This window comes from Crocodylus siamensis, chromosome 4, assembly GCF_052110815.1.
Source record: "Crocodylus siamensis isolate JL-2025a chromosome 4, ASM5211081v1, whole genome shotgun sequence".
NCBI classification, from domain to species: domain Eukaryota; kingdom Metazoa; phylum Chordata; order Crocodylia; family Crocodylidae; genus Crocodylus; species Crocodylus siamensis.
In genome coordinates, this window is record NC_143398.1 from 189,068,519 (window position 1) to 189,094,369 (window position 25,851).

Sequence of the window (25,851 nt, forward strand, 5' to 3'; positions counted from 1 at the left end):
TTTCCAATCACTGATACCTGTTTATATATAATTTTTGGATTTTTAGGGAGCCCAGACTGTGAATATAATTCCCTGTTCCCCAAGTGTGGATTTACAAGACTAGTAGTCTCTCCTGATTTTATCACCAGGAGAATATTAGCATCCTTTCAGACATGTACCACCTCTGGGAGGAGTCTGTTGACACTTGGAATGTAAAGAAGTTTTTCCTTATGTGCAGTTTAAAATGTCCTTCCAGAAGTTTGTGGCCATTAGACATAGTTATTCCTTGGGGGCCCTGGTAAACAGCTGTTCTCCCATATCCCAGCACACCCCCCCTTATATACTTATAGGCTGCCACCAAGCCCCCCACAAGCCTTCTCTTCTCCAGGCTGAAGAGTCCTATGTCCTTCAGCCTCTCCTTGTAAGGCTTGATCTCTCGGCCTTTGCTCATACGGGTGGCTCCACTCTGGACTCTCTCAAGCTTATTCATGTCCCTCCTGAAGTGGGGAGCCCAAAACTGGATGCAGTACTCCAGCTGCAGCCTCACTAAGGATGAGTAGAGTGGGAGAATGCCATACCTGTTTTTTCTTGAGATGCATTGACGGATGCACGCCAGAATTTGTTTTGCTTTGCTGGCTACAGCATTGCATTGGTGGCTCATGTTCATCTTGTGGTCAATCAAGACTCCCAAGTTTCTTTCAGTCATGGCCCTAGTGAGAGTAGTACTGTTAAGCCGGTAAGTATGATGCTGTTTTTTCCTCCCAAGGTGGAGCACTCTGCACTTCTCTGCATTAAATGCCATCAGGATTTGGTCCACCCACCTTGCAAGCCCGTCTAGATTGGCCTGGATCCCCAACCTGTTCCCCAGTGTGGCCGCCTTCTCCCCCCATCAAAGGTGATCAGATCCTTGCCTGTTTCATTTATCTTATTCTTTGTCATGTCCCTGGAATTAGGGAAATGTGTTCCTTCACCTTAACAACTGGTATTTCATATAAAATATACCACCTCTGATATATCCATGATTAATGTCAATTTTCAGTATTTGGTTTTCTTTCATGAATGCCCATACAAAATGTTTGTGTCTCAGCAAACACCAAGAGGTCACAATGCTTCCAAATAAAGACTCAAAGTACTTTCTTCCAGGGTTTTTTTTTTTCCACATCTCTACAGGAATTGTGTTAGCCAATAAATTTGTAATGGTATTTTACTTTACTTTGCAGGTCTGGTACCTGAACGCTAAAGTTTCCTTGGAAAAAAAAAATCCATATTAATAAAAAGTAGTTGTTATTTTTAATAGTGTACCTAAGAACAAATGGAACTCAACTTAATAGGCATTTAACCAGTTCCTGTGACTGCTTGCTTGCAAGAACTATATTCAAGCAGTCTTCAGGGTAAATATATTACAGGCATGTATTAATTCCCTAGAGGATATGATCTCTACTCATTTGTCTATGTAAAGTAGGGTAATGCAATAATTTTTCTTTGTGGTCTAGCCAAATGGCTGCTCATTTCCTTTGTGGAGAGCAAGGTTTGAAAATCTTCCACCAAGACTTCATTTGCATAATAAAATGTATGCAGTCTTCTGGAAGTGAAGTTATTATATAAACTAATTATGATTTGTATGTTTTAATTTTGATGTTCAGACAATTCTTTTGTTTTTTGATGGATTTGGTTTTGGGTTTTTTTGGTAGAGGGGGAGAAGAGGGGGTTCTGTGAAAGAGCCTAATCATGGCAGTCTAAATTTTATCACAGAGAATTTGGAAATGATTCTTTATACAAGAGAACAGTAACTAAGTATTACATTATGCTGTTCTGGAGATTTTTAACAATGGTATGAATTAAGAGTGAAACATCTGCTATAAATCTAAATATTCTCCCTTTTGACTGCTGCACAGCCTTTGAGAGCGAGAGAGAGAGAGAGAGAAAGCATTTGTTTACCAGAGCTGACCCAAACAGAAATTGCAAACTGCAGGTGCTTCTGGCACTTAAAATATAGGGATGGTGTGGGGAAGTAGAATTGTTTATTACTCTTTTTTCCTCACTACTGGTGTACTTTTCTTTCTGGGATTGCATGAGTTACTCCTTATCGAAGCAATGAATTTTAGGAAAGATGCCACTGTACTTTTCTATAGTGACTGTCCATTTCTTTCATGTAATTTCTCAAGTTACCTAGCAACATGATAGCATCCTAATGTTTGATATGCCAGCAAGTGGTTAATGCAAATTGATTTTGGGTATCTTCCAACAAAGCCGAGACTGTATTAGGAATTTTATGTTAGTCAACTTCTCCTTTAACGTATCCCCCATAAGAACTACATAGTTCTTTTATGAGGGCTGGACCAGATTGCCTTTTCCTGTTGGAGAGCCCATATAATGAGATTCATGGACAATTTCCTCCAAATTGTTCTTTCTGGAAAAAAGTAGAATTTTCCCCCCATATAACAGGTCATGGAACAGGTTTTGCACCAGACTGCCAGTCCACAGTATCAGCAGGGAGGACCTTCTCTGCGCCAGCTTTGTGTTTTCACTGCTGCTACCATACCACACTCCCAGCCAGTGCAGCTCTGTTACTGCCAGGCTGTCAGCTCTTCCATGGATAATGGCAGCCTTAGTACTTCTCCTAATAGAGATTTCATTCAGCAAGAGGACAAGCACATAGAAACATAGTACAGCCTCTAGCTCAGTTCAGTGAGCCTTTTCCTGCTCCTTTTACCAATGAGGAGCTGGCTGCTGTAAAACCTTGCCAAGGGATTTGAACAGGCGGAATTTTCTGAAAGGACACTCTTTCTAGGTTAGGGAGAGTCACAAGCGCAGCAGGAAGGCATTCCTTCCTGTGCAGATCTTAGGGACATAAGCAAGCCGGTTACTTTTTACCTAACAGAGTTACTTTACTGACTACTAGGAAATTACCAGTTCTTATTGTGTCTCATATTTAGACATGTAATAAAAATCCATTCACATAATTTCCCAGGAGACACAGTTGTGCGGCCACCTTCATTTATGGCACCTGAACATCTGATTTAATGTTTTTTCCACATGATACCATAATTCACCAGAACCTTTCCTTAGGACTGTACGCAAATGTAATTTCAGCATTCATAATATACACATTAAGTCAATTAGTTTCATAGAAACTTGAAAACTTATTGAACTGTTCAAAAGATAAAAGCTACAAAACTGCTATACACAGGCACTGGCTGGAGTTTCTGTCTTAGCTATAGAAATGTTGTTTTACCTAGTATTACCATAAAGACTTGTAGTGTAACAAGGGGTGGACAAATGGGGCACTAGCTCCAGGTGCTGACTTAGAGGGAGCACTGGAATGGCAGACCCCTGGGATTGCTAAAGATCTTTAGATCAACCTTTGTCTTGCTTGGAAATAATAGCCAGGTGCACAGACACCACAGCAGCAGTGAGGAGTGGGGAGACAGGAATACAGGCAGTTGCACCTTGGGCCTTTGGATCCCTAGACAGGCAAGACTGGCCACCATCTTTCCCTCCTCCCACACTCCAGCACTTAGCAGTACCCCAGCCCTGGTGGGGTGGGGTGGGGTGGAGTGTCGCCCAGGGCGTAAAATGTGTTAGTTATACCTCTGATAGAGCACACCATGAGCCTATATAAAAACTGGAAAATAAGAAAAAGGTGAAATAGCAGAGCCCAGAAAGAATGTTAGGCAAAATTATTCTGCCTTTCCTGCATTAGCCCTCTTCCCTGTAAGCACTTGTTTTAAACTTTGATAATTGTGTGACTGAGGAGGGGGAAAAATATATACCTCAGACTCAGTTTAGGAAAACATTTAAGTGTGTGTATCTTCGGAAGTAAATAGGAGTCAACCGTGTTTAAATGCTTTGCTGAATGAGATGAATTTAAGGACATGCTCAACCAGTTTGGTGGTCTAGGACGCTAGGGTCTGATCCTGTATCCACTAAAATCTCATCATTGTCTTCTGTGGGAGATTTCTAAGGCCTTTCAGTAGGTGGTTTGTGACACCATAAGTAATTATAACAGGTCTTAGAAGTTTTGATTAACGGAACAACCTTGAAATAAGCCTGTAACAGATGATTTGTAAAAGAACAGTCTGCAAGTCATTCTTTGTAATGTTCATTTTTTTTGCCTGATGACTTTACTGTTCAAAGTCTATAAAAATTATGGGTGTTTTAATGTTATTTAAACACACTAGTCCTAATCTGCTGTCACTGCAAAAAATAAATGTACTCATTAGCAGGAGCTAAAACCTTTTTACAACCCCAGTATTTAATTTTATCCTCAACAATACCTTTCCAATATATGTCATGTGCTGATACAAGCAAGAGTTGTGGGGACATTCCTCCTGAGACTGAAGTACTCTAGACAGAATATTGGTCTTCTTTGTAAGTAATAAGACAAAAGAACACAATGTCTAATCAAGCACTTACTTGGAGTATTTAATAGATTTCCAGCATAATTAAATCCCCTCTTTTATTAGCTTTTCTCCTTCATTGGGGCTAAGTATGGATAAGCATGATAATATGCCCTTATAGCACTACAAAACAGGTCTACAGTATCAAAAATCCATGGTTAAAGATCAAAAATGATCCAGCAGTGGAGAGGTTAACTTTCAAAAATTCAGAGACACATTATACAACCTGGATATTGAAATTGCTCAATCTTCAGCATTTCAGGACACAACTAATTGGATTTCATAAAAAAGCTTTAGTCTACTTGCTTTATTTGTACAGCACATAAGCAAGAGTTCAAGCAAAGATGCGTCTTTGTTATACAGCAGACAAAGATACAATACTTAGGTACCTGGGACTATTATAGTACTTTACTGGAAAGACTTGGGCAATGCAGGGATCAAATGATATCCCAAAAATATTCCTGCCTGTCACATTTTACAGATCATCACAGTTACAACATCACTCCAACAATACCACCATGTTTAGAAGACTCAGGTAAGGAAGCCTTGCTAAAATATATCTGCAGAGCTTTATTGAGCAGTTAAAAGTAATTGCAACCATTAGTAGCAGGGATGACGATGGAGAAAAAAGCAACTCTAAGCAATCCAGTCTACTATGACCCGATATGCATGCCTCACTCTTGAGGTCCCATCTACATGTTATAGGTGTAGTGCAACTATCTGTTTAATTGCACAATTACCTTACATGTGCAAAGTAGCTCTTACACCATAAAATGCTTCAACCAGCTATAAAGTTAGACCTTGGAAATCTGTACTAACTTTATAGCTGGTTGCTATCAAGCTTTAATTTGCATGTATAGCAGAGCTTCCCCTGCAGTTGGGAGCTCTGTCCACTGAGGGGAACACTCAGCCCCAGCAGCTGCTGACTGGAGCTCAACAGCACCCCGCAGTGGTGTCTGAAGCCCCCCCAGACTGGAAGATTGCAGCACCTGCATTTTCCAGCCATGGAAGCTTGCTTCTTGCTGGTGAAGAATTGGGCTCCCCCTACACTGACAATAAGGCACAATGGGATCTAATGCATAATCCCACAATTGAATTTCCTGCCATGCATGTGTGGCATGGCAGGAGTCGCAATTGTGTGGATCTCACATTAGATCCCATTGCACCTTTACCTGAACATGTAGAGCGGGCCTGAAAGACCACCTCATGGGACTTCAGAGTTTAGAAACAGTAGAAGATTCGGCTCCATAAGGGGATCTGTATCTCAGCAAATAAGGAATAATATGGTTGCATTTCCATTATGAAAATAATTTCCTAAAAACAAGGCAGCAAAATAATAGTGCAATTTTAATATTGTATTTGTTTGTTGTATAATTCCATACATGGAATATGCAAATATCTGTTTGGGGTTAAATTTATTTGATTATTTAATTAAAAATTCTAAAAATCATATTTAAAAGGAACATCATTGTTTCTGTGCAAATAGATTAATGTGCATATTTTAAGCAATGTTTAGATCTAGTTGCCAATGGATTAGGACAGATTTATGTGTACATAATAACCTTTTGACTTAGATATTTTATTTTATGTTATCCCAGAGACCAGCTTAAAGATTCCAGCTCCTGGATAGTCATATATAAAGAAGGAAAAATATGTTTATTCTTTGATTAACAGACATGCACAGAACTATGTAGAAATAAATTTCAAGCAATAATATAACTGGACAAAAGTCAAACTTTGGAAAATACATGATGATATTTTCTGTCTGCCTGTTTAATTTGCAGTGTTTACTATTTTTAACTGAAGAAATTGAATTTACATTGGAGTATCTAAATTAATTCTAAAACTCTTGACTTTTGTCTGGCTCACTACAATGTGGTAGTTTTCTTCTAGTATTGTAGCTATGATGATCCTGAAAATATGTAAAAAGTAACATTATTTGCTAATATTTTTACTGAAAGAATGTTATGGTTGAGAAACATGTTAAACAAATTTTCCTTGAGGACAAGGACTGTGAAGTCAGAGATGGAGTGGCTGTTCTGTGATGGGTGTTTTCTAAGTGATGACAGCATTTTTTATTCTGTTTGAAGGGACAAAGTAACCTATTATATAACTAGTAATAGATCAGATCATAGTGTACATTAATGCAAGATATAGAAATGTGTAATCTTTTGATGAATTTAACAGTAGCAGGATAGCGTCCACAACATGGTAGGCATTACTTTAACATTCTACATTGAGAAAATCCTTCACCCAAGCAGCTTCTAGTGTAAGATGACAGGGGACAAAAAGTGTGACCAGAGGATAAATATATTCTTCAGGTAAACCCAGGCAAGCACGCATAAGTGAAACATTCCTTACTTCCTGAATTTCAGTATCCGCTATAGATGCTAGTGGCTTGAGCACATGCTTCAGTTACAATACATCCCTTAAAGGCATATAAACTACCCTTTTCATCAATATTAGTTAATCCCAACTAGTTCTTCACCAAACCTTTGTTAGCTGCTTAATTTCTCATAGGCACACATATTTTAGGAAAAGATTTGGAAGAAAGTATAGTTGGAGTATGGTGAGTATCCAATTTGTAAAAGGCAGCCATTATCCGTGGAAGTGCTGACATTCTGGCAGTAATGGAGCAGTAAAAGGCAGTGTTGAAGAATAACCCGAATATTGAAATTGCTCAATCTTTAGCATTTCAGGACACAACTTATTGGATTTCATAAAAAGCTGTAGTGTAGTTGCTTTATTTGTATAGCACATAAGCAGCAGTTCAAGCAAAGATGGGTCTTTGTTATGTAGCCGACAAAGACGTACTACTTAGATACCTGAGGATTTTTGTAGTACTTTACTGGAAAGACCACATATCTTCGGGGAGGATTTAGAAGAAAGCATAGCTGGTGGATGGTCAGTGTCCAATTTGTAAAAAGCGTGGAAGACAGAAAACACATACAGCAAATGATAAGAGAAAAGGACAGGTAATAAAGCAAGGGATGGAAGGTAATATAGTGTGAAAGTATGGGAGGGACTGTTTGTTGAAAACAGCTTAGAGACTTGAAGGTAAGAATGGGAAGATGATGGCTGAGGGTAGATTGCTTAAATCTTGGGGGGTATCAGTTGAAAATGTGATGATTGAGGTTTTGCTCAAGCTTCCATGCAGCTGAGCACCATTCAGTCCTGTCAGCATTGTTTTTTCCCGTGAATCCTCCATTGACATTTGTAGAACATAAGAACATAATGTAATTAATCCTCATGAAGCTGCAGTATTATATAAAACACACACAGGAGCTAGGACAAAAACCCAGATCCTTCAGCCTCAGAACTACATCCTTCTAACATTTGAGCTGAAGGAGAACTAGTGTAACTGACAAAATTAATATGCCACATGCATATTTTACTATAGGCAATGGGCTTAAAAAGTAGCTGCCTTAGCATTATAATCAGTATATTATAATAGATTCACATGTATTTAGCAGTATAGGAAGTATGGGTTTACCTGGCTTGCATGGTGCAGGATTCAGCAATCACTCAGTGCTTTAAGTACAGTACTTACCAAAGAACTGCTTTATTCTGCATCCAATTGCAACTGGCAGCACACAAAATGAGTTTTATAGTTCCCTGCCCAGAGTGCTTAGGAAGCTTTCAATACCACATTTTCTGTTTTGAGGCAAACTTAATAATAGTTATAATCAATATTACTCTAACACATAATTAGACATATTTATAACCAAATCTGAGATAGAAAAAAGAAGAAAAAACAAACAAACCTCCAGTTGTTGAGTTTTAAAAATTACTAAATTCAGAATGTAGAGTATTGGGGGCCAACCTGTTGGGCATGCATACCACAAATTAGCCCCACATCCTGAGTTTCACTCCAGTCCCCTTCCCCTACCTGATCTGCTGCTCTGCTTTCTGCTTCCTACCCTACCTGCTGCTGTACTTTGTCCCCTCCCTGATCTGCTATGAGTTGCATAGAGGCTCCCTGTGCTGCTTGTGGGATACATGCCACAAGTTGCCCACTTCAGTATAAAGAAAGTAGTAGAAATGATAAGCCATCTCTCATTAACTGTCTTTCTGGATGCCAATTCAGGGTCTTTGAACTCTCTGCTATGTCTCTGGAGACACTAGAGTTAAAGGCCAAATTGTACCTGAACTTAGAATTTCATTGGATTAATATGGATAAGGCATGACAGTTTCTGTAGTCAATGGCATACAAGGGAATTATGGGAGTAGCATCATATCCAGGCATTTTTACTCCCTCGTTTCTAGCTGTGTATTTACAGCTTTCTTGTTTTCAGAAATAACCCAGGTAGACTATGATGCTTGGCATAAAGTTACCAATGAGAGAGAGAGAGCGAGAGAGGGGAAAAAAGTGCTGAAGACCCTTTCTTTCCATAACTGCACAAAAGAAAAAAAACAAACATCTTCATGGATTGCTGGATTTAGAATTCATTATTGTAAACCGTTCACTGACTCAGCATCTTTGTGAATTGGTCTACCTAATATCTTTGGATCATGAATGTGTAGTGTGTTTCATGATTGTATTTTATATGTTAGGACATTTGTATTTTTCAAGAGAGCCTTTTAGTTTCATCAGGGCTAAATCAGAATAGAAAATCTGTTTCAAATAAGTCCAAATAACCTTAGTTTTTATATGAAGGTCCTTCAGCTCTCAAAATAGTGTGCATGTGTGCACATGATTAATTCTTAAATATAATGCTTAAACTTTATTTAAATTTTTAATGTTTAAAAAGTCATTAAAAGAAAGCATTGTAATTTTGCTTTAAAGCAAAGTTGTTTTTTCTAAGTTTGGTAAAGAAGGTACTTAGGCACTACCAGAAAATGGGGTCCTGGATTAATTTTAGCAAAATTTACATTTAAATGGTTTCTTATAGCAATAATCAGCTGTGTCCTCAAATAACCTTGCTGTATTGTATACTAACTATATTTCATTATTTATGTGGAAAGGGTATCAATAAATTATTAATCATAAAGGTACGTGTTATTTGCGTTTATCTATCTTTTTAAAAGATTTGGCATCTCAAGCATTTAAGGATTAAATAAGGTTTACATTGTTTTGATGGAAGTAACCAATACCTCTTGAAAAGCATTTTCTAGCTACCTTTAAAGTTTAGGATTTAGGGAGCTTTACAAGAAAATGATTTGAGTAAGATAATTATTTAGTATGTCTTGAGTAGGTTTTATACATGAGACTTTTACTTTAAAAAGTGAGTGAAGAAAACTCTTTAGATATGATTCATTACTCTGATAATACATCTTTACATTCTTGTTTGTATCCTAAATGGAACATTCTTTCTTACTTCTAACATAAAGATTCTTTAAAATACACATATCTTACTGTTTTATTTTGGTCTTTTTTGAGATAGAGAATATATAGATACAAAATTTGTGTCCAGTTCTTTGAGGAAACATGTATATGGGTGGCTTGACCGTTGACCTAGCTGTACAATCTACCATTTTTAATATGTTTACAACTTGTAATCAATAGCTTCTGTGTTATACAAAGCACAGATTCCAATAAGCAAAGTATGAAAGAAAATGTTACAGAAAATATCAATACATAATATAGCACAGAAATTACACATAACACAGGTTTATTAATGATGCCCTTTAGTGTTTGTATAAGCATATTTTGGTTGGGTTTTTTTAATATTGGTGTTTCCTTGCAAGTTGTGGGGCTTGGGTTTTTTTTCCCTTTGATGACATGATTTGAGAAGGGCAGACAGGCTAGGGACAGCCATTCAAAAAGCCTGAGCCTGAATTGATTCAATCTTTGCAGGTTAGTCTAACCCGAAAAGCCTGAACCAATTTGGAGGTGGATAGGCATTCCCTTTTCATTCCAGAAATGCAGGCACGTAACTCCAGTTGCTCAGGCTAGAAGCCAGGGAGTGATAGAGCAGACCTCCCTTCCCTTCCACAATACTAAGCTGGGGAGGGGGGCGGGAGGGATGTCCAGGACCCAGCAGGACCCTGCCTGCACCATCCTAGACTTTCCTCTGTTCACTGTTCAAGAGGCAGGAATGTTACCAGACCCAGCATCTGCTGATGATACCCAGCTTTTCAATCTCTTTCTCCCTGCTTTTTTGTACCGTCTGCAAGCCAAGTAATTTCTAACTCCTTTCTCTGTCCCCTCTTGAAGACTGACAGATTGCAACTAGCAGATTGCTTGTCAGAACAAAGTTTATCAGCCCATCAAGCCCTACAAAAGAAAACATCTCTCTCATTAGTTTCAAGATGTTTTTATCTGCAGGGTGCATTTGCATTTCCAAGCCACTAGCAGTCTGCCTTTATTCTAGTAAAATTGGAGACTTATGCAGACACCTCTCAGCATTAGCTAGCATGGGTGGTGGGGCAGGGGGGGAGGGCAGTCATGGCCAGAGGCTGGGTCCCTGCACTGGGGTCCCTGCCATGGGAGAGAGGTGGGAGGAGGGGATCTTGGCTTGAGCATCCAGCTGGAAGGGGTAGGGGTCAGGGGGAAGCCCTGCAGCCACTGTAGTCCCTCAGTCAACCAGAGCAGTGATAGTGCTCTGCCTAGGAAGGAGAGGACTGGTGCCAACCTTGCTCTGCTTCAGCAAACAGCCCAGCCCAGCCCAGCCCAGGGCTACAAAGCATCTGGGATACTGGGGGACTCTGGTTTAATTTAAAACAGGATGGGGTCTAGGACAGACATTGCATAAATTGGTCTGACCCAAATCAGTTAAGTCTAATATTACATTCAACTAGGTTTATCTCAAACCAGTTTCAGTCATTTTGAAACTGGTTTATGTGCACTGAACTTATGTTCTGTTACAGGTTTAAACCAGTTTCTGATCACTTAAACCAGTTTATGTGTAACATCTGTCCCTAGCCACGTAGTGCCCATATTTTAAGAAATGAAAGAAGGAGGATCCAGGGAACTACAGAACAGTCAGGCTTACCTCAGTACCTGGAAAAATCATGGTGCAGATCCTCAAGGAATCCATTTCTAAGCAGTTGGAGGAGGAAGAGGCAATTAAGAACAGTCAGCATGGATTCACCAGGGGCAAGTCACGCCTGTCCAAACTGATTGCCTTCTTTGATGATGTGACTGGCTTTGTCGATGTGGGGAGACTGGTAGATGTTGTGAACCTTGATTTTAGTAAGGCTTTTGATACAGTCTCCAACAGCATTTTTGCAGGCAAGCTAAGGAAGTATGGGCTGGATGAAAGGACTGTAAAGTGACTAGAAAACTGGCTGGAGCATCAGGCTCAGTAGTAAGCAATGTTTTGATATCTAGCTGGTAGTCAGTATCAAGTGGAGTGTCCTAGGGGTTGGTCCTGGGGCTGGCTTTGTTCAATGTCTTCATCAATGACCTGGTAGATGGCATAGAGTGCACCCTCAACAAGTTTGCAGATCACACCGAGCTGGGAGGTATAGTAGATATGCTGGAGGGTAGGGCTACGATTCCGAGTGACCTAGACAAATTGGAGGATTGGGCCAAAAGAAATCTCATGAGGTTCAATAAGGTCAAGTGCAAAGTCCTGCACTTAGGATGGAACAATCTCATGTACCAGTACAGGCTGGGGGCTGACTGGGAGGGAGTTGCTGAGCAGCAACTCTGCAGAAAAGGACCTGAAGGTTACAGTGAACAATAAGCTGAATATGAGCCAGCAGTGTTCCCTTATTATTCCCATCTATTCAGCACTGGTGAAGCCAGATCTGGAGTACTGTGTTCATTTTTGGGCACCCCACTACAGGAAGAATGTGGACAAATTGGAGAAGAACCTAGCAGAGGGCAACAAAAATGGCTCTGCTGGCCAGACATGGGGGAAGAGGGAGAAGCTCACATGCGGCTGCTGTGCTGCCACCTCTCCATGCTGCCACCACTGCTCTGTGGCGCTGCCGTCACACTGCAGCCATTCCACCCCTGCTCCACGCTGCACCCTGCAACTGCCACTGCTCTGCATGCAGCCACTGCCACCCCTTCCCAGCCCTGCCCCACAGGTCCACATTATCTGAAAACCCTGCCAGGTTATTTCAGATAACCAGAGTTTTTACATAACCGGCAATCTCCTTACCCCAGGGATGCTGGATAACAGAGATTTTACTATACATATTAAAATATTGTATTGATCAGGCATTAGGTACATGAAAAATCCAATAAAGGCACAGCAAGTTTTTAATACCCTAGCATTATAAAAATGTATTACAACTATTAATGATACATTTTATATATATTGAGGTTGCCTCCCAAACACAGCCTAATAATTAAGCTTATCAATGATGTACAGTTACTCTTAGAGGTGCCCTGCAAAGTCATGAGAATCCAAGAACATCACTGCTGTCATGAGAGGGAAAGGTTGATTGTTTGGGTCATTCTATATCCTCAGATTCTCTTGGGCAAAACAGCAGGCTCACTTATCTGACTCCCAAGATATGAAGGTGGCACTTATTCCTTCATAATGTGTTCATGTCAGGTGCTAACCTGACAGAACAATCTCTTCTGAAACTTGGGCTGGTTTTTGACTGTTTTCAAGGAGCATCGTTAGCAGAATGGGGCATAGTGGAAGCTTCTGGCAGTTTCAAATGTATCTTTCTTGCCTTGCTTGACCCTTTCTGCATCTGTAAATCTCCAGTTACTCAGACATTGGTTTCTAATAGTGCAGGTTTTTTTATCTTTGGTTTCCTGTTGGAAAAAAAAAGTCAGCAAGTGGCAACTGATGCTTCACTGGTGTCATTCTATAATTTTACAATGCTAAACACAGATAAGAGTTTGACTCCACAGTCCCTTTTTCATAGAGGCTTTATTCTTTTGAGAACATTTTCCACCAACCAATTAGGGATATCTGGAATTAACATTTGTATGGCTAAATAACTATTTAAGCAAACTGTTTATATGCTCACTAAACTGTGACCCATTATCAGGCTTTACGATGCCAAGTATACCATCTAACACAACTAGATTTGATACAATCACTTGTCTATTTGCATCTTCTAGATACTAGAAGTCAGAATCTTAATTTGCATGTGTATGTATGTTTGTTCAGGTTTGTGTTGGTTTTTGTTTTGCTCAAGAGGATCTTTCTTTCTGGGCCACAAGGGTTCCTCTGCTTGACTTGGAACCGCATTTTTGGTATGTGCAACAAGCTTTCACAGCTTTCTCAGTATCACTGATCATGAAAGACCAGTATAAAATATTTCTGGCCCTTCTCTTAGCTTTTTCAATCTTTACTTGACCTACAGGTACACCGCTTAACATAGTTTTCTGTAACCCTGTAGGGTTCTCTTTCTGAGTATCTTTAAACAAAATGCTATCTGGTATTGATATCTCCCCCTAAATCTTATAATATAGTAATGTTATTGGAATATCTTATAATAAACTTTCTAAGCCATGTTTATGCCTTAATTACTTTCCACAAGGTCTCATCCTGAGCAATAAGTCTGGCATCTACAATATACATCTTGTCTGTGACCCAACTTCTTTTGTTTTTAATAGAGGAGTCTTCCTGAAGAAATGATGGGCACTGGAGTAATTCAAAGCAGGGAAAAAGCTCAAGCCTGTGGCGGGTAAAAGACATCTAAGTTAAACTTGGCCACCTTAGGGTTTTGTTTCAGTATTGTTGGGAAAGTCTAATAAAAAAAACAGGGGTCTCATCACTCTGAAAAGGGTAAAACAAAACAAGCACTTAGGAAGGAAAGAAGTATTAAGGGTTTGTGTTTGGGAGATACCTTCATTTCATTTGGAGAAGATAAAGATACTAAAAATTCAGGAAAGAGTGAGACTCAGCTTAACTGAGGTGGTTGAATGAGTCACTTTTTTACATATTCATATTTTTTACATATTTGATCATTCATCAACCTTTTTTTTAAATATTTTTTTTTCTTGTTATATCAAAGTTGCAGCAGAAAGGCCCAAGTGGTTCAGACATCAGCCAGAGGCATGGGATCCCTAAGCTCAATTCCCTGCAATGCAAACAGACTGCGTAAGCATGGGTAAGTCATTTACACTCTGTACTTCAGTTTACCCTTTGCATTGCCCTATCTCACAGGGGTGCTTGAGATTAAGTACACTAAAGATTATGAAATGCTCAGAATCTATGATAATGGTGGCCATATAAGCACTGTAGAAAGGAATAAACCACAACAAAATCTGTGTAATGAGATGGAAGAGTAATAATGAAAAAGTGCAGAATATGAATATTCCTGTCTTTCCAGATACAAATACATTCAGTAGCCACAGGCATCCTTACCTGGCTCTAACCAACTGTGCATTTTTTCTACCTGCCGGATTTAGTACTCCTCTTAAATTATTTTACTGTGCCTGCTGGCATTCCCCTGAGCTTGTGGGTCTACTTCAAACTTTCATCATTTGAAGCTTTCACTCCTTTACTATTGGTCCTAGAGGAAAATTTCTTCAGGAAATCTATAATCTGCTCTTTTCAGAGAAATGGGGTGGCAGAAATTATTTGGCTGATGCACAGGTAATATTTTAGTGGGAATATAAAACTGACCATAAGTAAAAATGGATTTTGCAAGCTATTTTAACTGCAGTTGCATATTTCACAAGAAGGTTAATTTTTTTTTATAGCAGGTTAATTTTCTTCAAGTTGGTTATATCCATGAGGACTGCTTAGGTTTCTCCCCATATCTTTTGCAATGTTCTTGCCACTTGTCTGTTTTAATAGGTATAATGTTAAACATAAAATCAGTCCTTTGGCAAAGTATTGTAGGTGATTGCTTGCCCTTGCAAAACTAATCCTTGTCTGCACTTAGAATACATCATCTGTTTTGGTCTTCTGTTATACGATCAAATTTGTTTCTGATTTTATACCTGTAATTTTGTGAGTACAGTTAATGGAAAGTGAATTTTTTATAGATGCAATTAATGATGGATACAAATAACATAATTTAGACATCAATCTGCAAGTCTCCAACACTGAGGATTGTAAATCCTACCCTTTGTGCCTGGAATTGTAACTACATAATAATAGCAGGTGCCAGATTAGGGATCACTAAAACTTTGGTCCAAAGTAACAGCAAACCTACCATTTAATGTAGATACTTATTACCATTATTGTAAAACTTTTATATCTAGATAGACACTTCACATAAGGGATACAATTTTCCATGATTTATAGGTGCCATAGCATACATTGTAGGACCCAATAGCATGATTTTTTTTCTCTACCTTAAATTCCATTTCCCTTCATATTTGCTAAGTATTTCTACATTGACAGCCACATTCTGGTGCATCTGTTACACAAAAAGAAAGGACGATATGTTCCAAATCCATTAAGTTTGTCACAAACCCCCTATGACCTCTATTAGAAAAACTGTGCACCCTGGATCGTTATGACAGGAGGAAAGAAAGCCGAGAGGGCCCGGAAAATAAATCAGTTTTTTTTCAATGTCTACATGTGTCACTAAGAACAAGAATTCTAGTTATGTAAGGCCAACAGGTATTATACATTTCTTTTGATCTTTGAAAGTAATTTAAGCAACCGTCATTGGTATCTTATGGAACAATGCATGTCAAATAACATTTTATAATAAAGTTTCCAACAAAGGAAAGAGAGTTTTTTTTTCTTTTTGATAAGGAAATTGCATGTTTGAACAGGAACATTTGGGGACACCCGCCATTTCTAAGTATTCTTTTAGCACCACTTTTTGACACAGATATGTCATGTGATTTCAGAAAAGAAGACTGAATGTAGGATATAGGGATTGCATTGAAGAACCAAAGCTGTATATGCCTTCTTTCTTCATATGTGCATAAACACCTTGATTTCAATTTACAGTCAAGGCCAGAATCCAGCTGCTAAATTATTTCTGTCCACAAGATGGCCTAAGGCACCGAGGGGCACTGAGGGAGCAAAATACTAAGTTCCAAAAAGTTGAAAGGACTCAGTACTTTACATGGTCAGGCCCATTGTTTGGATGAGCAAATTTATTAGATACTGTATGAAAAGCAAACTTTGTGAGATTAAGGAGATTAAGAGGGACATGATGGCTGCCATAAATAAGGGGCAAAACAACCCTTCTTTGTCACAGAAAACAAGAAATGAAAAAGAAAGTTTTGAAAGTGCAGCAAAATATATTTAGATTACATGCCTGCAAAAAGAACTTCCTGCTGTTCTTTGAACTGGAAGGCAGTAGAATAGACTGGAGAAGGAAGTTGTAAAATCTTCTTTGCAGGTTTTCAAGAGGAAGCTTGGTAGGCATTTCAGAGTGATAGTTTAGGAACAGGATTCCTGCGTTGTGCAGGAGGTTGGACCAAGTGACCCTTAATGTTCCTCTGTGATTCTAGGTGGTGTAGTGTTTATACTGGACCAATTTGAGAGAGATAAGAGACATGCTTTTGTGCCTCAAGTACCCATCCATGCCTACAGTGAAAAAGTCACATTGCAAGCGAAGTATAGGGTTAAATTCAGCAATTGTTCTAACTAATTAAGTTAATGAATTTGACCACTTGAAAGAGAAGTGGGTTGTTACCACCTGTGGAGCCAAAATAAGTTTGCAGAGAGAAAGGAAGATATAACATTATAATGGGTCATAAACTAACACCTCTGTTAAATTCACCATATCTTCTTTAAAACATGAGATGAAGTGATCATATTTCAACAGTGACATTCATAATCCTATACCTCAAAATACATTACTAAGACAGCAACTTAACAACTCTTTTCTTCTCATTTTCTTGTCTGTTATAGAAGGATAAGAATATTTAGGGTATCCATCTATTGTAGTAGTGTCATGAGAATTATTCACTTAGCATTAGTGAAAGATCATATTTTAAATTGGGAAGGACTCCATGTTAAATTGGCATTGGCGAAATAAGATTTAAATGCTTAATGCATATGAAGTGATTGGAGATGGAAGACACTAGAAGAGTGCTAATTATTTTAGGCCACTATCCAGACATTATCATTTTTTTCTGAAATCAATGTGAAAAGTTAAGGTACAAGTGTGGTATAAATATGTCAAAACTTCTTTCAAACTGTAGATAAAAATCCATTTGTAGTAAGTAGTGTGCAGGAAAAGTTATATAAATATTATATTAAAAGTTATATTAAGTTGATATGTTTTATAAAAGTTATATACAATTATATAAATGTTCAACACATGAACTTATGTTGTACTTTATTGAACCAATCAAGAATACATCGTGATATACACTGTTTATATATATATATACAAGGTCCAATCCTTGACCACTTTGGATCAGAGGTGGTATGGCACAGTGATAGAGCACTGGACTAATGCTTAGGACACCTGAGTTTTTCCCCTGGCTCTGTCATTTACTTGTTAAATGATCTTAAGGAAGTCACTTTACCCACATGTGATTCACGGTCTGCATGTGTGTAATGCCGGGTAATGATACTGACCTCCTTTGTAATACACTTTCATAACTACAGATGAAAAACTGTATAAGAGCTAGATATTAAGGTAATGATAATGATTACTCCGTTAAGAGCAGAACTTGATTTCAATGAAACTAATGCCAAACCTATCCAGCAATAAGCTGCATTTTATTAGGTAGTTGCTACATACCCCAGTGAGACTTTCTGCAGCACTAACTCTGACACACAATACCCATGAACACTACCTAAGCTCACCATGTTTGTACTGGAAAAATTTAGAGATCTTTGATTAGCATACTATTATTATTTGAAATTTAAAAATTGTGAGGATCAAATGGAAAAAAAGGGATACAATTATCTTGTTGGAAGACTGCCTTAATTAAATTCTGCCAACTGAGACTTGTCCCCAATTGTTACAATGAAATTCTGAACTATAACTAGTTATATTAACATTCACTTTGATTTTCTGAAGATTACTATGAAAATGAATGCATTTCAGCTAACTTGTACGCAACATAATTTTCCCTGAAGCCAATAAAGCTAGTTCCTCCATTATTTATCTATTTTCAGTCACCTGTGTAGAGTTAGATTGATGTGTCAATAAAATACTAACTATGCTTTGACCTGGAGTTGAGCACCTTGGGCTTAAAGGAGTGTGCTAATATCAACTCTGACAAAATACATAAAAATACAGTGAAGTTAAATTTCCCAGTTTATACAATGTACAAACTCCCATAATACATTGTCTAATAACACATCATTCCATCCCCTTTGTGCCAAGAATTTCCATATACAGGCCTTAATTTTTGTCCTGAAACTCAAAAAGCTCAGTGTATAAAGATTCAGCAGAGTGAGGTGTTACGACCTCTGCACTGATATTAGATATTGGAGAGCATGACAGTTCTCCCATGAGAATCTTAATTGCTATGCCTCACCTAATTTTAGCTGCCACAATGGTTATAATGAGAAAAGTAAATCGTCCAGTAATTCACAGGCTTATATTCACACATTGCATTTTGTATGCACCTAGAATGTGCATACTTGGAACGATGCCCAAAAGTAATAGCAAGCAGGACTGTGTGAAGCTTTGGTCCCTGATTTGATTCTCTGGAGATTCAGCCTGATTTGGCAGCCAAATCTCTAAATCCAAACTGAATCAGAGGACCCTTTAATCTCTCCAAATTAATTCAGAAAGATTCAGAAAGATTTGGCAATTTGGACATAGACACAGCTTTAAATGTTTTTTCTACATATCTCTAGGTTACAGGTGGCTCATAAATGCTGAGATGCTGGGGTGCATGGAGTGTCCCACAGAAGTGTGGGGGGGCTCCCCAGCACACTTGACAGCAGACCCAGAAGTGGACTAGAAGCCCTTCTGGTCCACTTCTGGGTCCATGGGGGAGCACACGGAGGGGGCCCCCTGCACCCCCCAGCTCAGTGACTGGTGCCTCCTGGGCCTGGGGGGGATGGAACCCAGGGTCCCTCTGTAGTCAACTGCTGAGCACAGGAGGGACTCCCCAGCACGCTCCCCAGTGGATCTGGAAATGGACCGGCAGTACTTCCAGTCCACTTCTGGGTTTGCCTCTAAGCATGTGGAGCCCCCCCCCTCCCCCCCCCCCCCCCCCACTCCTGTAGGTTGCTCCATTCACCCCAGCATCACAGCGTTCACAAGCTGTGCTGGTACCTCAGGGTATGTAGAAAAAACATTTAAAGCTAGGTCTATGTCCAAATTGCTGATTCTCTGAATCAGCATTGAATCTTCAGATTCAGATTCAGCCAAATAGAATCGGGGCAGTGATCCAAATCAACAAATTGAATCACTGTCCCTGATTTAGGCCGAATTCAAATCTGAATTGAATAGGGCCTGCTTCACCCACCCTTAATAGCAAGCAAATAAAACTTGTGAACTAATAGTGTAAAATTCTTCCTACTGATAATATTAGCAGATAGATTACTAGCTACAACTTCCACTGTCTCTCTATACTTCAGTAATGTAGTCCAGAAATATCAAAGACATGATAAATTGTCATGAACTCCAATTCCAATTCTGAAAGTAAGAGATTTAAAAACCTAGCCAGATAGAAATAAAAGAAAGGTACCCCTCGATATAACTACCAGAGAGTCTAGATGGAGTTGAAGATCTCTCACACAAACACCTTTAGTAGCAGGAGAGAGTTACTTAATATCATTTAAAGATCCTCCTTAATTATACTACAGTAGCATTATTTTTATTTCCATTTGGCTTCACTGATATTCAATTCCCAGTCTCATAGACAATGAGCTAAGAAGAAAAAGAACCAGACCACTTGGATCTGACAAATATGAGACAGCTGTGTTGCATCTCCATTTTGCCAATGATCCATAGCAAGATATCTTGCTATTCTCTCACTAGCAGGATGATCCAGCAATTCAGAAATTGGAAATGGACATCAGCAGATGTTTTTCAGTTCTTGGTTCTATGCAGAATCTTTTGACTCCCTAAGGCAAGTCATATAATTTCTCTGTTTGGTTGTCCTGTCAAAAGTGACACCTATGCTTCCATACTATGTATAGACAGGTTAGTGAAGCTCATACAGTAAACTGACAGAGGCCATATAAAGATGCTTAGATAGGCATTAAAGGGAGAATTTTGTGGTGGTCTTCATAAAATATTTCTCAGAAGTAATGGCTGATTGCTCAACTGTACCCTGTAGTCTATTAATGGAAGTCTGAGACTATAATGCCTATAATGCCTATTATGAGTCAGAGTTTGTAGAAGAGGTTTTAAAGTTATGAGAAAAACTTTTACATGTTGAAAATTGTATATATAACATGAAAAGAAAAATAAGTTCTGTATTGCTTCTGACTACTAAGGAAGAAATTCCTTCAGTTCTGATCTCATTTGCACGTGAATTCAGTGCATCTACTCCTAATTTACATCAGTGTAACAGACTTTGTAACAGAATGTAATAGAACAGAATTTGGCCCACATCATATTCATTGTATGATAATATATAGAACTTGATTTACATGTATGGTTTGTAGATTTTGCATCAATATTAAACTTTTGAAAGTTCTAATAGAACAAACAAATCTTATCCCACTGGTAAATTATTTGATTATATATAGGGCACGTATGACACATGCACCACATTCAAGGTCTTGTTACATGGTAATTTTGGGTGGCAACTGGAGCTCTTAACACCCCCCACATACAATAACACCTGAAAGTGGTTTTAAGCACTAGTTATGTATCTTAAAGTTATGTCACTCCAGGGCAGGATGATTTGGAGAGACTCTGAAAGATACGATGATTCAGACATAGACACAGCTTTAAATGTTTTTTCTACATACCTCAAGGTAGCAGGCAGCTTGTGAATACTGAGATGGTGGGACGGGTGGACCATCCCACAGGAGCATGGGGGGGGGTCCCCAGCACATTTGGCAGCAAACCCAGAAGTGGACCAGAAGCACTCCCAGTCCACTCCAGGTCCACTGGTGATTGAACTTGGGCCTCCCCTCCCCCCGCATCTCCCTGGCTTGGCAACTGATGCCTCCTGGGCCTGGCGGGGGGGGCACCTCGGGTCCCCCTGCAGCTTATTACCAACCAAGAGGGCATGGGGGGGGGCTGCTTACTCAGCAAAGGACCCAGAAGTTTACTGGAAGTACTTCCAGTCCACTTCCTGGCTCACCACCAAGTATGCAGGGGGGGCCCCTATGCTCCTGTGGGATGCTCCATCCACCCCACCATTGCAACATTCACAAGCCACGCTGGTACCTTAAAGTATGTAGAAAAAACATTTAAAGCTGTGTCTATGGCCAAAATGCTGATTCTCCGAATCAGCATCATATCTTCAGATTCAGATTCAGCAGAATTGAATTGGGACAATGATCCAAATCAACAAATTGAATCACTGTCCCCGATCTGGGCAGAATCCAAATCCAAATCCAAATCGAATATGGTCCATTTCACACATCCCTACAAATTATGATTTATGATGTAAATCATAGCCTGCAAATGAAAGAAGGAAAAATGGAAATTGAGTGAAAGGGAATTGCTTGCAACAATTCATTTGTAGGCATTTTATGTCTAGTAGAAATGAGTGTGTCCAGCATACAGGTGTAGTAAAACCTCCAGTTTTTTCTTTTTTTTCTTTGTTTTAAAATGCATTCCCTCCCCTTCCCAAACCATTTCTGACTTTTTCTCTCCCTCTCTATTCCCTAGGTAAGCTAAGATGTAGGATCAGCTTTTACATTTTATTTTTGGTAGTTTTATTTTTCTCTCCCCTCTTTGCAAATAAGTGACCTACTATTTTGATATAGATATCCACTGTTTTATAAGTGATAATTAGTATGTTTTGTATTTTTTTTACTGCTTTTATATTGTGTGATTACTGTTTTACACCTATATATGTAAGTTAGCATAAGTCATGTCAAGTTTCCATCTTGTAATATCAAGCCTCCATCTCATCCCCATGCCCAGTTATGTAACCCATGACTCATACCTATCCCTCCTACGTAACTTGGTTCCTGAATGAATGGGGATGAAGGAGGGTGTTTGAGAGACAATGGCAGTAAGTCTAAAAATAGCTCCCTCTGAATGACAGAACCATCAAAACCAATACCTGTACCAATGACCCAGCCCTTAGAACCACCTTCAGCATTCAAGAAATAAAAGATGAGGCAACCCACCATTGTGCCAAGGCTGCACATGCTCAGTAAGAACACCTGGAGCCCTCTGGAACAGGACTGACCTTGCCTGGACAGGCTCTCCCATAGAAGATCAGAGGTAGTCTGCCCCATAAAAGGAATAGAGAAGACTGACTCCTTGGGATGCCCTCTCCATCTGGATCAGCACCATGCCTCATCACCTATCCACCCACAGGCCCTGCCAGCAACCCCCCTCTGGACAACACCTACTGGACAAAGACCTCTTTCCAGCCTGGATAGGTAGCTATCACACCCACACTCTCTTCAACCAAGGACTTGGACTCTGATTCTCTTCCCTACCTGGACTCCAACCCTTCCACTGAGTCTCTTTCTCCTGATGCCATTCTGAGAGAGAGAGAGAGAGAGAGAGAGAGAGTGTGTGTGTGAACCAATAACTTCATGGGGCTGTGTAGTGTGTTATCTGTTTAATAAAACTTATTTGGATCCCTAAGTTGGGTTTTGCTTTACTATGGTTTGGCCCTGCTCCAGTCTCTGCTCCTCTCCCCTCTAACTTCTGTCTCATTTCTCCTTCTCCTGCTTCTGGCTCACTGCCACCTCCAACACCTGTTCTGAGCTCCTCTCTGCCTCCAAACCCCCTGTTTCTTTACCACTGTCTTATCCACACTGTCTTTTCCCCTCAGCAACCAGGTTTCTGCCTCAGTTTCTTTCCTGGCTGTCTCCTCCTCACCACCACTTATCTGGCCCTCCCCCCCAGGTGTCTACCTCAGTTTTCAGCCCCAAGCTCCCAGGTTTCTGTCTCTCTCTCTTTCTGGATGTCTCCTCCTTGCCACCAGGCTTTTTTTTCACTTTTTTTTTTTCTTTCCCTTGCACCAGTGACCTTGACTAACCCTGGGGCCACTTGAATTTAAGTAAACCCAAGCCTCAGTTCCTCAGTCAGCTTCTCTCTATGCCACTGGTTCTAACCCTGGTTCTGGCAACTTTCACTCCTTACACTTTAACCCTCTCTCACCTGAACCTTCCCCCAAGTATCCCAGGTACACCAAGCACACACATACGTACTTCACCATCCAAATTAGGAACTTACCTGTGTGTATGTGTAGGTGGGCTGTATGTGTGTGAACTGGTGTGTGTGTGTGTGTATATATATCATTGAGTGCATGATATATGAATTAGTGATCTTTGTATGTGTACTGAGTGTGTGGGTACTGACAATTGATTTTTCTCTAATTTTTAGTGTGTATGTGATTGAATTGGTGATAGGTATGGATGTACCTAGGCTGGTTTGGATGTGTATGTGTATGCACCTAATTGATTTGTGTGTTTATATATGTGCAACTGTGTCACACCCTCCAGTCTAACAGCACAATACTGAGATCCTGAGAGTTGGCCTGACCCCACGTGGCAACACAGGTATTTGGCACCTTTATATGTTTATTTTATAATCAGGATTCATGTTACAAACCCAGCCCCCATCTGCAAACTTTGGTTCATTCCCATTTCTACATTAATGAAACCTAATATGTCTGGCAACTCTGAAAGTACAGTCTGAGGCTATGGACAAATGAAAAAAATATACCAAATTAAAAAAGAAGGATGGATTTGGAGGGACATAAATTGAGTCAGTTGCTTCTCAGTGACTGTTGTATGAGTCCACTTGTATGTCATGGTAAGTGTAACTAAACTGTTATCTTAGTACTGTTTCATTCAAACGTGAACTGCCATGGTTTATCTTTCACCATCTAATCGGAACAGGCACAAGAAACAGTTGTTATAGAGCAGCTAAGCCATGCTAAATTTCATCTCCCTTTTTGCTCAGTATAATTTGATGTCCTTCCATACCCTGAGTTCCATCATTTTTCCATACACTTCTATTACCTATTTTTAATTATTCAGTGTTTTGGAATTTGTATCATACACAGGGTTGACCACAGTAGTAAGCTTTCTCTTTCACCATTGTCATTGTTATTTCTTTAGCCATCAAATTCATCCCGCAGCATCCAGCAAGGGAAGTACTCACCAGTCCACCAATTTCTGAAGAAGGCCACCAGATGATAAGACATATGAAGAACAACAACACCTCTGGCCATGATGGCATGACAGCTAAGGTCTTCAAGGTTGGTGGGGAAACTGTGACCAACAAGCTCCACACACTGTTTCTTAAAATTTGTATCACTGAGGGAATTCCCACTGACTTAAGGAATGCCAATTGTCATCATTTTTAAAAAGATAAATAAGCCTGACTTTGGAAACTATGAAGGTATCACCCTCCTTTTCATCACTGGGAAGATCTTGGCTTGCATTCCGCTAAACCAATGGCACCCTCTCGCTGAGGAAATTGTTCCTGAGTCTCAATGTGGCTTCAGACCATTGAGAGGCACCATGTACATGATTTTTGGAATCTAGCAGATCCACAAAGAATGCTGAGAACAACACCAGGAACTGTATATGGCCCTTATTAATTTGATCAAAGCCTTCAATTCTGTTAACCATAAGGATGTATGGAAGATCATGTCAAATTTTGGCTTCCCAGGGAAATTCATCACCATCCTAAGACCATCATGACCAGATGACTACCTCCATCTTATGCAGTGGCTCCACTATGAAGTTATTTGAAGTGACATCAAGCAGGGCTGCATTGGAGTGGAATTGGAAAACACCAGTTCAGTTTTCCATCTTTTTTGCAGTCTTCAGGATGCTCAACTGTGACCAACAACCATATGGAATCAACACTGAGTACATGGAATCAATCACTGAGTACAGGATAGATGGGAATCTTTTCCATTTTTCCCCACCTCCATGCCAAAGCCCAGGTTACATCAGCCTCAATTGTGGAACTTCAGTATGCTGATGACTGTTGTCTCTTTGCTCATACTGAGGAGGACCAAAAAATGTCCCTTAACTGCTTCTTTCAAACACACCAGTGCCTGGGACTGACCCTTAGCATAAGAAAAACAAAGGTGCTTCACCAGCCTGCCCTGTGCCAATTAACTCCCCTGGCAAAGATCTTTATTGTTGGACAGGAATTGGAGAATGTTGAATACTTTGCATATTTCAGCAGCCATTTTTCAAAGAAGGCCAACATTGATGAGAAGATCCAATGTTCCAGCTTTGCCTTTGGAAGACTGAATCATCATGTGTTCAATGAGGACTCAACCAAAACTGCTACTATATAAGGCTGTGGTAACCTCAACTCTTCTCTACAGCTATAAAGCTTGGGTTTCCTACAGGAAACATCTGAAAAGCCTGGAATGCCATCACCAGCACTACTATGGAAGATCCTTGGCATAAAGTCGGAGGATCATTGGACAAATGCCAGTGTCCTCACCAATGCTAATACCACCAGTATGGAAGCACTGATTATTCAACATCAGCTGTGGTAAACAGGGCATTTTGTGTATAAGTCTGATGTACATTTACCAAAACAACTGCTATAATCCTAACTCAGCCAAGAACAAGGGACACATGGGAGCAGAAGAAACACTTTA

General features: G+C 39.6%; 1 long non-coding RNA gene across 1 annotated transcript in view; it reads left to right on the top strand.

The window, feature by feature from the left end:
• The window catches only part of LOC149867342 (uncharacterized), a 196,022-nt gene that overhangs the window by 153,020 nt on the left and 17,151 nt on the right, over window positions 1-25,851 (top strand). The window contains exon 4 of the long non-coding RNA XR_016441624.1: window positions 14,253-14,348. This is a non-coding gene — a long non-coding RNA (uncharacterized LOC149867342). The remainder of the gene's footprint in view (window positions 1-14,252; window positions 14,349-25,851) is intronic.